Source organism: Chiloscyllium plagiosum, unplaced genomic scaffold (genome assembly GCF_037043375.1).
Source record: "Chiloscyllium plagiosum isolate Xiang-an unplaced genomic scaffold, Cpla_swu_hap1 HiC_scaffold_43, whole genome shotgun sequence".
Classification (NCBI taxonomy): Eukaryota; Metazoa; Chordata; class Chondrichthyes; order Orectolobiformes; family Hemiscylliidae; genus Chiloscyllium; species Chiloscyllium plagiosum.
The window spans coordinates 22685239-22698627 of record NW_028270181.1 but is presented as its reverse complement, the minus strand read 5'-3'; the positions used below and the strand labels follow the sequence as shown (position 1 = coordinate 22698627).

The 13389-nt window shown below is 53.3% G+C and overlaps 1 long non-coding RNA gene across 1 annotated transcript in view; it reads right to left on the bottom strand.

The window, feature by feature from the left end:
• Positions 1–303: 303 nt before the first annotated feature.
• The window catches only part of LOC148137452 (uncharacterized), a 69749-nt gene continuing 56663 nt past the window's right edge, over positions 304–13389 (bottom strand). Inside the window, exon 3 of the long non-coding RNA XR_015754253.1 lies at positions 304–1185. This is a non-coding gene — a long non-coding RNA (uncharacterized LOC148137452). The remainder of the gene's footprint in view (positions 1186–13389) is intronic.

Genomic DNA, 13389 nt, shown 5'->3' with positions numbered 1-13389 from the left:
CAATTGAGTTGGATGACCAGCCATGATAGGTAGAGCTGGCTCAAAGGGCCGAATGGCCTCCTCCAGCTCTTATTTCCCCATAATACACCTCGGCACATTCTGTTCTTAAAATTTCTCATTCTCCCTCAATATGACTAGTTTCACACATTACCACCCTATCCTGACCATTTCAAATACATTTCAACAACTTGTTGCCATCATGATAAAATATTAAAAAGGTATTTGCACATTATTAGCACAAGTTCCCATCTCAGGAATGTAATTCCCAGTGGACAAAAATAAGATCACAAACAGCTGGACTTATATTGGTATTGTTTAATGGATACCAATAGGTTTACATATTTTGTCCAATGAATTAAAATGGTAGCGGAATTTCTCCTGTTCCTATGCCAACTGGATTCCCTGAGTATTGCCAATAAAGAAGGATTAAAGAGTGTACACCTCAATGGAGCCCCTTTTAATTTTCCATCCGGTAAATTAATTGGATGGAAAATTGGATGGTATTCCTTCTCTGCTTGTTGCCATGGCTGTGACGGGATGATGCAACATCCCTAGCTGCATCCATTGGAAAACTTGACACAATAAGTTTGCTTGTTTACAATAAATGTCTTTTCTATTTAAGATATGGAGGAGCCGGTGTTGGACTGGGGTGGACAAAGTTAAAAATCACACAACACTGGGTTATAGGTTTATTTGGAAGTACTAGCTTCCAAATGCTCATGTTTCCAAATAAACCTGTTGGGCTATAACCTGGTGTTGTGTGATTTTTAACCTTTTCTATTTAAATGTGAGAAAGCAAGGGGCAGAAAGTCAATTTGGTCTATGAAGATGGTTCTCTCTAAGGATGAGCACCGTGCTCCATCATGGTTTCTTCTCCAAATCACTAAATCATCGAAGAAAGTTTTTTTGGGCTCCTTTTTCCTACTGTAGGCAAAGTGTCTATCTTCCAAACTAAATTCACATCCTCTGCATTGTTCATTGTTGACCAATTGCAATTGTTAACGTGATATTTCCAAAGGCTGTACAGCTTATGTTCCAAATGCCATCCATTCATCTCTGTCTGTGCTTATCATCTGAGTGCTCGATCCCATTCTTCTCCAGACGCTCATTCAGTTCTTCATGAAAGGTGTCAGTTGACACCTTTTGAAAAGCCGTAGCTTGGAGCCAATTTTACACATCCATGCTCTGAAGGAGAGGAAAGAAATCATTCTAACTTTGAAATTGGCTCGAGGCTTGTCAATGTTTTACTCATGAAATTATTGAAACCTACATTAATCTTAGAAGGCGTTACAATGTGTTACCAAAATAATTACACTGCTGGAAGGTCAGATATTTAACAATGAATATGGCATAGCATGGTGGCTCAGTGGTTAACACTGCTTCCCCACAGTGCTAGGGACCTAGGTTTGATTCCAGCCTCAGGTGACAGTCCAAAGATGTGCAGGTTCGGTGGACAGGACATGCTAAATTGCTTATTGCGTCCAGGAATTTGCAGGCTAGGTGGAGTAGCCATGGGAAAAATAGGGGTGGGTCTAGGTGGGCTGTTATTCAGAGGGTTGGTGAAAACTTGATGGGCTAAATATCCTGCTTCCAAACTGTAGTGACTTGACATATGTCAGGGACCCCAAGCATTGACAGAAGTGGGTACTGCAGATGCTAGAGATTAGAGTCAAGATTAGAGTGATGCTGGAAAAGCACAGCAGGTCAGGCAGGATCTGAGGAGCAGGAAAATCGACGTTTTGGGCAAAGACCCTTCATCAGGAATGACGAGCATTGACCCCAGCAGCAATTTATAATGGGGTGTTCAGTGACAGAAATTGGGTGGTGGGAGATTATAGTTGAGGGAAAAAATATTAAATCCTCTCAGATCATTATTATACAGATCTGGTGACAAATAACCACCAGTTTGACATCAGCCATGGCTTGGTTGGTAGCACATTTGTTTCTGAATCAAAAGGGTATGGTTCAAGGAACTTGAATCCATAGCTAAAGGGACACTTCAGTGTCATACTCAGAGAATGCTGTATTCTCAAAAATGCTGTCTGTCAGCCTCAGACCAAGGCTCTTTTGTCTTTCTCAGCTGGGCTCTTTACGGAAGAGGCAGGAACATTCTTCCTTGTACCTTGGCCAATATTCATCTTGTGAAGAAGATAATCCGTCACTGTTACAAAGAAAAACAAAAAGAGAAATTGCTGGAAAACCTCAGCAGGCCTGGCATCATTGGGTACGGAGAAAGCAGAGTTATCATCTCAGATCTAGTGACCCTTCCTCAGAACTGACCGCCACTGCAGTAGTGGCCATTTGCTGTGGAAATGCGTTGCTTCATTTCCAACATGGTGAAACTCTCGGCTCCTCAAAAGTGCTTCATTCGTTGCAAAAACCTTCAGTGGTTTTGAAAGTCCCAAGTTCTTAATTGAGGCTCAGGTTAAGGGAACAGAATAGAATGACAGCACAGTGCCACTATCCTGGGCCAATGGAACCCAAGAGTGTACATACTTAGCAAGGTTAAAAATCACACAACATCAGGTTATAGTCCAACAGGTTTAATTGGAAGCACACTAGCTTTCAGAGTGCCGCTGCTTCATCAGGTGGGTTCGGAGCACCGCTCTGAAAGCTAGTGTGCTTCCAATTAAACCTGTTGGACTATAACCTGGTGTCGTGTGATTTTTAGGAGAGAGTGAGGACCTCAGATGCTGGAGATCAGAACTGAAAATGTGTTGCTGGAAAAGCGCAGCAGGTCAGGCAGCATCCAAGGAACAGGAGAATCGACGTTTCGGGCATAAGTCCTTCTTCGTGAATGAGGAGGGTGTGCCAAGCAGGCTAAGATAAAAGATAGGGAGGAGGGACTTGGGAATGCGATGGAGGAGGTTAAGGTGAGGGTGATAGGCCCGAGAGGGGGTGGGAGCGGAGAGGTCTGGAAGAAAATTGCAGGTCAAGAAGGCGGTGCTGAGTCCGAGGGTTGGGACTGAGATAAGGTGGGGGGAGGGGAAATTAGGAAGCTGGAGAAATCTGCATTCATCTCTTGTGGTTGGAGGGTTCCTAGGCGGAAGATGAGGCGTTCTTCCTCCAGGCGTCGTGTTGCCATGGTCTGGCGATGGAGGAGGCCAAGGACCTGCATGTCTTTGGCAGAGTGGGAGGGGGAGTTAAAGTGTTCAGCCACAGGGCGGTTGGGTTAGTTGGTGCGGGTGTCCCCCAGAGGTGTTCTCTGAAACGTTCCGCAAGTAGGCGGCTTGTCTCCCCAATGTGTAGGAGGCCACATCGGGTGCAGCGGATGCAGTAAATGATGTGTGTGGAGGTTCAGGTGAATTTGTGATGGATATGGAAGGATCCCTTGGGACCTTGGAGGGAGGTGAGGGAGGAGGTGTGGGCGCAAGTTTTGCATTTCTTGCGGTTGCAGGGGAAAGTGCCGGGAGTGGAGGTTGGGTTGGTGCGGGGTGTGGACCTGACGAGGGAGTTGCGGAGGGAGTGGTCTTTCCGGAACGCTGATAGGGGAGGGGAGGGAAATATAACCTTGGTGGTGGGGTCTGTTTGGAGGTGGCGGAAATGACGAAGGATGATACGATGCATCTGGAGGTTGGTGGGGTGGTAGGTGAGGACCAGTGGGGTTCTGTCCTGGTGGCGATTGGAGGGACGGGGTTCAAGGGCGGAGGAGTGGGAAGTGGAGGACACGCGGTGGAGAGCATTGTCAACCATGTCTGAGGGGAAATTGCGGTCTTTGAAAAAGGAGGCCATCTGGGTTGTTCAGTATTGGAATTGGTCCTCCTGGGAGCAGATGAGGCGGAGGCGAAGGAATTGGGAATATGGGATGGCATTTTTACAGGGGGTAGGGTGGGAGGAGGTGTGATCTAGGTAGCTGTGGGAGTCGGTCAGTTTATTATAAATGTCCGTGTTGGGTCGGTTGCCCGAGATAGAAATGGAGAGGTCTAGGAAGGGGAGGGAGGAGTCTGAGACAGACCAGGTAAATTTGAGGTCGGGGTGGAAGGAGTTAGTAAAGTGGATGAACTCTTCAACCTCCTCATGGGAGCACGAGGTAGCGCCGATACAGTCATCAATGTAACGGAGGAAAAGGTGGAGTGTGGTGCCAGTGTAGCTGCAGAAGATGGACTGTTGTGTGATTTTTAACTTTGTACACCCCAGTCCAACACCAGCATCTCCAAATCATGACTACTCAGCAACGGGCATTGTTACTGGTAAAGTAAATTCTCATGGACTGGATTTGATTTGGAGATGCCGGTGTTGGACTGGGTGGACAAGTTAAAAATCGCACAACACCAGGTTATAGTCCAACAGATTTAATTGGAGGCATAGCTTTCAAAGTGCTGTTTCTTCATCAGGTGGTTTTGGAGCAGAATCATACAACACAGAATTTAAAGCAACAGGACTGCATTGTCATTGGAATGTAATATTAAACATATTTAGCTTGAATCTTTCATCTTTTAGGATGATCATGTTACTTTTGGTGCCTTCATAAGTAGATCCCAGAACTTTTTTGAAGTTACTTTCTCAACATAGTTTTTAACAATAGGCGCCATCTCAGCTCAGATACTGCATTGAAGGTGTGAAGTTAAAGTCTAATTTGTCTCAGTGTTAGGTCAAACTGATTTTATTTCTAAATTGGGGTTTACAAAATTTTACATGGATTTGTGCAGTTTTTGATCAAAATAAAATGTAATTCTGCAGGTACAAATTTATCCCACAAACTTGTGTGTGTGTGTGTGTATATGGATGAGGGTAATGTGGTTGTTGTGGTGTATATGGATTTCAGCAAAGCATTTGATAAAGTCCCTCACTGGCTATTGCACAAAATACAGAGGCATAGGATTGAGGGTGATTTAGTGGTTTGGATCAGAAATTGGCTGGCTGAAAGAAGACAGAGGGAGGTGGTTGATGGGAAATATTCATCCTGGAGTTCAGTTACCAGTGGTGTACTGCAAGGATCTGTTCTGGGGCCACTGCTGTTTATCATTTTTATAAATGACCTGGATGAGCATGTAGAAGGATGGATTAGTAAATTTGCAGATGACACAAAGGTCGGTGGAGTTGTGGATAGTGCTGAGGGATGTTGCAGGTTACAGAGAGGCTGCAGAGCTGGGCTGAGAGGTGGCAAATGAAGTTTAATGTGGAACAGTGTGAGGTGATTCACGTTGGAAGGAGCAATAGGAATAAAGAGTACTGGGCTAATGGTAACAACCACCTGATGAAGGAGCAGCGCTCTGAAAACTAGTGCTTCAAATTAAACCTTTTGGACTTTAACCTGGTGTTGTGTGATTTTTTTAACTTTGTACACCCCAGTCCAACACCGGCATCTCCAAATCATAGGTAAGGTTCTTGTTGGTGTAGATGAGCAGAGAGATCTTAGTATCCATGTACATAGATCCCTGAACGTTGCTACCCAGCTTGAGAGGGTTGTTAAGAAGGCATAAGGTGTGTTAGCTTTTATTGGTAGAAGGATAGAGTTTCTGAGCCGTGAAGTCACGTTGCAGCTGTACAAAACTCTGATGCAGGCACACTTGGAGTATTGTGTGCAGTTCTGTCACCGCATTATAGGAAGGATGTGGAAGCTTTGGAAAGGGTTCAGAGGAGATTTACTAGGATGTTGCCTGTGTGGAGGGAAGGTCTTATGAGGAAAGGTTGAGGGACTTGAAGCCATTTTTGTTAGAGAGGAAGGTTGAGAAATGACTTAATTGAGACATAAAAGCTAATCAGAGGGTTAGACAGGGTGGACGGTAAGAGCCTTTTTCCTTGGATGGTGACGGCTAGCACGAGGGGGCATAGCTTTAAGTTGAGGGGGTGATAGATATAGGACAGATGCCAGAGGTAGTTTCATTACTCAGAGAGGAGTAGGGGCATGAATTGCACTTTCTGGATCAGTGGTGCTGGAAGAGCACGAGGATGCTGCCTGAATTGCTGTGCTCTTCCAGCGCCACTGATCCAGAATCTGGTTTCCAGCATCTGCAGTTATTGTTTTTACCTCGCATGAATTGCACTGCCAGTAGTAGACTCGCCAACTTTAAGGGCATTTAAATGGTCATGGATAAACATCTGGATGAAAATGGAATAATATAGGTTAGATGGGCTTCAGATTGGCTCCACAGGGCGGCGTAACATCGAGGGCCGAAGGACCTGTACTGCACAGTAATGTTCTATGTTCTATGTGTGTGTGCGCACGCATGCACTTGGGTTCATGTCGCACTACAGGTGACCCCACTGCACTATACACTCTCTCACACACACATAAACACGTGCACACGCACACACACACACACACACACAGACGCTCAGAGCAGATATGGTGGAGGCCAAAGATTTGGGAGTAAGGATGTGGGATGGGAGGAGGTGTAGGCAAGGTGGCTGCAGGAGTTGGCGAGTTTGAAATAGATGTCCATGGTGAGTCGGTCACTGGAGTTGGAGACGTCCAGGAAGGGGGGGGGGAGGTGTCCATGATTGTACAGGCAAAGTTAAGGTCAGGGTGGAAGGTGTTTGTGAAGTTGATGAACTGTTCAACCTCCTTGTTGGAGCACGAGGTGGTACCAATACAGTCATCGATGTAGCAGAGGATGAACTGTTCCATGTATCCAACGAAGAGGCGGGCTGGGCTGGGGCCCACATGGCTGTACTTAGACAAAATATACATTTAATAGCATATTTCAAGCTCACTGTTTAATTTGCCGACAAGCAACAATTTTTACATTCCTTTGTGGGATGTGGGTGTCACTTGCTGGGCTTATGTCTCATTGCCCTTGAGAAGGTGGTAGTGAGCTGCCTTCTAGAAATGCTGCAGTTCCTGTGCTGTGGGTCCAGTCCCTGTGCTGTGGGTGCAATCCCTGTGCTGGGGTCCAGTCCCTGTGCTGGGGTCCAGTCCCTGTGCTGTGGGTGCAATCCCTGTGCTGGGGTCCAGTCCTTGTGCTGTGGGTCCAGTCCCTGTGCTGTGGGTCCAGTCCCTGTGCTGTGGGTCCAGTCCCTGTGCTGTGGGTCCACTCTCTGTGCTGTGGGTCCAGTCCCTGTGCTGGGGTCCAGTCCCTGTGCTGTGGGTCCAGTCCCTGTGCTGGGGTCCAGTCCTTGTGCTGTGGGTCCAGTCCCTGTGCTGTGGGTCCAGTCCCTGTGCTGTGGGTCCAGTCCCTGTGCTGTGGGTCCACTCTCTGTGCTGTGGGTCCAGTCCCTGTGCTGGGGTCCAGTCCCTGTGCTGGGGTCCAGTCCCTGTGCTGTGTGTCCAGTCCCTGTGCTGTGTGTCCAGTCCCTGTGCTGGGGTCCAGTCCCTGTGCTGTGGGTCCAGTCCCTGTGCTGTGGGTCCAGTCCCTGTGCTGTGGGTCCAGTCTCTGTGCTGTGGGTCCAGTCCCTGTGCTGTGGGTCCAGTCCCTGTGCTGTGGGTCCAGTCCCTGTGCTGGGTCCAGTCCCTGTGCTATGGATCCAGTCCCTGTGCTGTGGGTCCAGTCCCTGTGCTGTGGATCCAGTCCCTGTGCTGCGGGTCCAGTCCCTGTGCTGGGGTCCAGTCCCTGTGCTGGGGTCCAGTCCCTGTGCTGTGGGTCCTGTCCTTGTGCTGTGGGTCCTGTCCTTGTGCTGTGGGTCCAGTGCCTGTGCTGTGGTCCAGTCCCTATGCTATGTGTCCAGTCCCTATGCTGTGGATCTGGTCCCTGTGCTGTGGGTCCACTCCCTGCGCTGTGGGTCCAGTCCCTGTGCTGGGGTCCAGTCCCTGTGCTGGGTCCAGTCCCTGTGCTGGGGTCCAGTCCCTGTGCTGTGGGTCTAGCCCCTCTGCTGTGGGTCCAGTCCCTGTGCTGTGGATCCAGTCCCTGTGCTCTGAGTCCAGTCCCTGTGCTCTGGGTCCAGTCCCTGTGCTGGGTCCAGTCCCTGTGCTGTGGGTCCAGTCCCTATGCTGGGGTCCAGTCCCTCTGCTGGGGTCCAGTCCCTGTGCTGTGGGTCCAGTCCCTGTGCTGGGGTCCAGTCCCTGTGCTGTGGGTCCAGTCCTTGTGCTGTGGGTCCAGTCCCTGTGCTGTGGGTCCAGTCCCTGTGCTGGGGTCCAGTCCCTGTGCTGTGGGTCCAGTCCCTGTGCTGTGGGTCCAGTCCTTGTGCTGTGGGTCCAGTCCCTGTGCTGTGGGTCCAGTCCCTGTGCTGTGGGTCCAGTACCTGTGCTGTGGGTCCAGTCCCTGTGCTGTGGGGTCCAGTCCCTGTGCTGGGATCCAGTCCCGTGCTGAAGTCCAGTCACAGTGCTGTGGGTTCAGTCCCCGTTCTGTGGGTCCAGATCTTGTGCTGGGGTCCAGACCCTATGCTGGGGTCCAGTCCCTCTGCTGGGGCCCAGTTCCTGTGCTGTGGGTCCAGTCCTTGTGCTGGGGTCCAGTCTCTGTGCTAGGGTCCAGTCCCTGTGCTGTGGGTCCAGTCCTTGTGCTGGGTCCAGTCCCTGTGCTGGGGACCAGTCCCTGTGCTGTGGGTCCAGTCCCTGTGCTGTGGATCCAGTCCCCGTGCTGTGTGTCCAGTCCCTGTGCTGGGGTCCAGTCCCTGTGCTGTGGGTCCAGTCCCAGTGCTGTGGGTCCAGTCCCTATGCTGTGGGTCCAGTCCTTGTGCTGTGGGTCCAGTCCTTGTGCTGTGGGTCCAGTCCCTGTGCTGTGGGTCCAGTCCCTGTGCTCTGCGTCCAGTCCCTGTGCTGGGGTACAGTCCTTGTGCTGTGGATCCAGTCCCTGTGCTGGGGCCCAGTCAATGTGCTGTGGATTCAGTCCATGTGCTGGGGTCCAGTCCCTGTGCTGTGGGTCCAGTCCCTGTGCTGGGTCCAGTCCCTCTGCTGTGGGTCCAGTCCCTGTGCTGCGGTCCAGTCCCTGTGCTGGGGTCCAGTCTCTGTGCTGTGGGTCCAGTCCCTGTGCTATGGGTCCAGTCCCTGTGCTATGGGTCCAGTCCCTGTGCTTGGGCCCAGTCCCTGTGCTGGGGTCTAGTCCCTGTGCTGGGGTCTAGTCCCTGTGCTGGGGTCCAGTCCCTGTGCTGTGGATCCAGTCCCTGTGCTCTGCGTCCAGTCCCTGTGCTGTGGGTCCAGTCCCTGTGCTGTGGATCCAGTCCCTGTGCTTGGGCCCAGTCCATGTGCTGTGGATCCAGTCCTTGTGCTTGGGCCCATTCCATGTGCTGTGGATCCAGTCCCTGTGCTTGGGCTCAGTCCTTGTGCTGTGGGTCCAGTCCCTGTGCTCTGCGTCCAGTCCCTGTTCTGGGGTACAGTCCTTGTGCTGTGGATCCAGTCCCTGTGCTTGGGCCCAGTCCATGTGCTGTGGATTCAGTCCATGTGCTGGGGTCCAGTCCCTGTGCTGTAGGTCCAGTCCCTGTGCTGGGTTCCAGTCCCTGTGCTGTGGGTCCAGTCCCTGTGCTGTGGGTCCAGTCCTTGTGCTGTGGGTCCAGTCCTTGTGCTGTGGGTCCAGTCCCTGTGCTGTGGCTCCAGTCCCTTTGCTCTGCATCCAGTCCCTGTGCTGGGGTCCAGTCCTTGTGCTGTGGGTCCAGTCCCTGTACTGGGGTCCAGTCACTGTCCTATAGGTCCAGTCCCTGTGCTGGGGTCAGTCTCTGTGCTGGGGTCAGTCTCTGTGCTGTGGGTCCAGTCCTTGTGCTGTGGGTCCAGTCCCTGTGCTGTGGGTCCAGTCCCTGTGCTGTGGATCCAGTCCCTGTGCTGTGTGTCCAGTCCCTGTGATGTGGGTCCACTCCCTGTGCTGTGGGTCCAGTCCCAGTGCTGTGGGTCCAGTCCCTGTGCTGGGGTCCAGTCTCTGTGCTGTGGGTCCAGTCCATGGGCTGGGGTCAGACCCTGTGCTGTACATCTAGTCCCTGTGCTGTGAGTCTAGCCCCTCTGCTGTGGGTCCAGTCTCTGTGCTATGGGTCTAGTTCCTGTGCTGTGGGTCCAGTCCCTGTGCTATGGGTCTAGTTCCTGTGCTGTGGGTCCAGTCCCTGTGCTGGGTCCAGTCCCTGTGCTCTGGGTCCAGTCGCTGTGCTGGGATCCAGTCCCTGTGCTGTGGGTCCAGTCCTTGTGCTCTGCGTCCAGTCCCTGTGCTGGGGTACAGTCCTTGTGCTGTGGATCCAGTCCCTGTGCTTGGGCCAAGTCATGTGCTGTGGATTCAGTCCTTGTGCTGGGGTCCAGTCCCTGTGCTGTAGGTCCAGTCCCTGTGCTGTGGGTCCAGTCCTTGTGCTGTGGGTCCAGTCCCTGTAATCTGCATCCAGTCCCTGTGCTGGGGTCCAGTCCTTGTGCTGTGGGTCCAGTCCCTGTGCTGGGGTCCAGTCACTGTCCTATAGGTCCAGTCCCTGTGCTGGGGTCCAGTCTCTGTGCTATGGGTCTAGTTCCTGTGCTGTGGGTCCAGTCCCTGTGCTATGGGTCTAGTTCCTGTGCTGTGGGTCCAGTCCCTGTGCTGGGTCCAGTCCCTGTGCTCTGGGTCCAGTCCCTGTGCTGGGATCCAGTCCCTGTGCTGGGGTCCAGTCTCTGTGCTGTGGGTCCAGTCCCTGTGCTGTGGGTCCACTCCATGTGCTTGGGCCCAGTCCCTGTGCTGGGGTCCAGTCCCTGTGCTGGGGTCCAGTCCCTGTGCTGGGGTCCAGTCCCTGTGCTGTGGATCCAGTCCCTGTGCTCTGCGTCCAGTCCCTGTGCTGTGGGTCCAGTCCCTGTGCTGTGGATCCAGTCCCTGTGCTTGGGCCCAGTCCATGTGCTGTGGATCCAGTCCCTGTGCTTGGGCCCAGTCCTTGTGCTGTGGGTCCAGTCCTTGTGCTCTGCGTCCAGTCCCTGTGCTGGGGTACAGTCCTTGTGCTGTGGATCCAGTCCCTGTGCTGTGGATCCAGTCCCTGTGCTGGGGTCCAGTCCCTGTGCTGTGGATTCAGTCCCTGTGCTCTGCGTCCAGTCCCTGTGCTGTGGGTCCAGTCCCTGTGCTGTGGATCCAGTCCCTGTGCTTGGGCCCAGTCCATGTGCTGTGGATCCAGTCCCTGTGCTTGGGCCCAGTCCTTGTGCTGTGGGTCCAGTCCTTGTGCTCTGCGTCCAGTCCCTGTGCTGGGGTACAGTCCTTGTGCTGTGGATCCAGTCCCTGTGCTTGGGCCAAGTCATGTGCTGTGGATTCAGTCCTTGTGCTGGGGTCCAGTCCCTGTGCTGTAGGTCCAGTCCCTGTGCTCGGGTCCAGTCCCTGTGCTGTGGGTCCAGTCCCTGTGCTGTGGGTCCAGTCCTTGTGCTGTGGGTCCAGTCCCTGTGCTCTGCATCCAGTCCCTGTGCTGTGGGTCCAGTCCCTGTGCTGGGGTCCAGTCACTGTCCTATAGGTCCAGTCCCTGTGCTGGGGTCAGTCTCTGTGCTGGGGTCAGTCTCTGTGCTGTGGGTACAGTCCCCGTGCTGTGGGTCCACTCCCTGTGCTGGGGTCCAGTCCCTGTGCTGGGGTCAGTTTCTGTGCTGTGGGTACACTCCCTGTGCTGTGGGTCCAGTCCTTGTGCTGTGGGTCCAGTCCCTGTGCTGGGGTCCAGTCCCTGTGCTCTGGGTCCAGTCCCTGTGCTGGGTCCAGTCCCTGTGCTGTGGGTCCAGTCCATGGGCTGGGGTCAGACCCTGTGCTGTACATCTAGTCCCTGTGCTGTGAGTCTAGCCCCTCTGCTGTGGGTCCAGTCTCTGTGCTGGGGTCCAGTCCCTGTGCTGTGGGTCCAGTCCCTGTGCTGGGGTCCAGTCCCTGTGCTGTGGATCCAGTCCCTGTGCTGTGGATCCAGTCCCTGTGCTGGGGTCCAGTCCCTGTGCTGGGGTCTAGTCCCTGTGCTGTGGATCCAGTCCCTGTGCTGTGGGTCCAGTCCCTGTGCTGTGGATCCAGTCCCTCTGCGGGGGTCCAGTCCCTGTGCTGGGGTCCAGTCCCTGTGCTGTGGATTTAGTCCCTGTGCTGGGCTCTAGTCCCTGTGCTGGGTCCAGTCCCTGTGCTGTGGGTCCAGTCCATGGGCTGGGGTCAGACCCTGTGCTGTACATCTAGTCCCTGTGCTGTGAGTCTAGCCCCTCTGCTGTGGGTCCAGTCTCTGTGCTGGGGTCCAGTCCCTGTGCTGTGGGTCCAGTCCCTGTGCTGGGGTCCAGTCCCTGTGCTGTGGATCCAGTCCCTGTGCTGTGGATCCAGTCCCTGTGCTGGGGTCCAGTCCCTGTGCTGGGGTCTAGTCCCTGTGCTGTGGATCCAGTCCCTGTGCTGTGGGTCCAGTCCCTGTGCTGTGGATCCAGTCCCTCTGCGGGGGTCCAGTCCCTGTGCTGGGGTCCAGTCCCTGTGCTGTGGATTTAGTCCCTGTGCTGGGCTCTAGTCCCTGTGCTGGGATCCAGTTCCTGTGCTGTGGATCTAGTCCCTGTGCTGGGGTATAGTCCCTGTGCTGTGGGTCTAGCCCCTCTGCTGTGGGTCCAGTCCCTGTGCTGTGGGTCCAGTCCCTGTGCTCTGCGTCCAGTCCCTGTGCTGGGGTCCAGTCTCTGTGCTGGGATCCAGTCCCTGTGTTGTGGGTCCAGGCTCTGCGCTGGGGTATAATCCCTCTGCTGTGGGTCCAGTCCCTGTGCTGTGGGTCCAGTCCCTGTGCTGTGGGTCCAGTCTCTGTGCTGGGATCCAGTTCCAGTACTGTGGGTCCAGTCTCTGCGCTGGGGTATAATCCCTGTGCTGTGGTTCCAGTCCCTCTGTTAGGGTCCAGTCCCTGTGCTGGGGTACAGTCCCTGTGCTGGAATCCTGTGCTGTGGGTCCAGTTCGTCTGCTGGGCTCCAGTGTCTGTGCTGGGGTCCAGTCTCTGTGCTTTGGGTCCAGTCCCTGTGCTGGGGTACAGTCCCTGTGCTGGGATCCAGTGCCTGTGCTGTGGGTCCATTCCCTGTGCTGGGGTCCAGTGCCTGTGCTGGGGTCCTGTCCCTGTGCTCTGGGTCCAGTCCATGTGCTGTTGGTCCAGTGCCTGTGCTGTGTGTCCAGTCCCTTTGCTGTGGGTCCAGTCCCTGTGTTGTGGGTCCAGTCCCTCTGCTGGGGTCCAGTGCCTGTGCTGGAATCCAGTCCCTGTGCTGTGGGTCCAGTCCCTGTGCTGTGGGTCCAGTCCCTGTGCTGTAAGTTGACCCACCATGTTGTTGTGGAAAGAATTCCAGGTTTTTGACCCAGTAACAGTGAAGAAACAGCGATATATCTCCATGTCAAGATGGCGAGTGGCTTGCAGAGGTACTCTCTTATTTGGGAGACATCTTATTGTGGTGTTGTCTTGCACTGGGGCTGCAAAAGAGAGCATGATGATGTGAAATTGCATCACTCCCTGAGATGATGTATACTGCATCACTTTAACACAGCATACACTCAGACTCAATCCCTCAGTCTACACATAAGGCAGTATGGAGGGTAAAGTATGGAGTGCTCTGTGCTGCTTTACAATTGCCTCTTGTTCCAATAACTGACACACAGAGGCGTTTAGTAACATAGAGGTGAGTTGATTCTAATG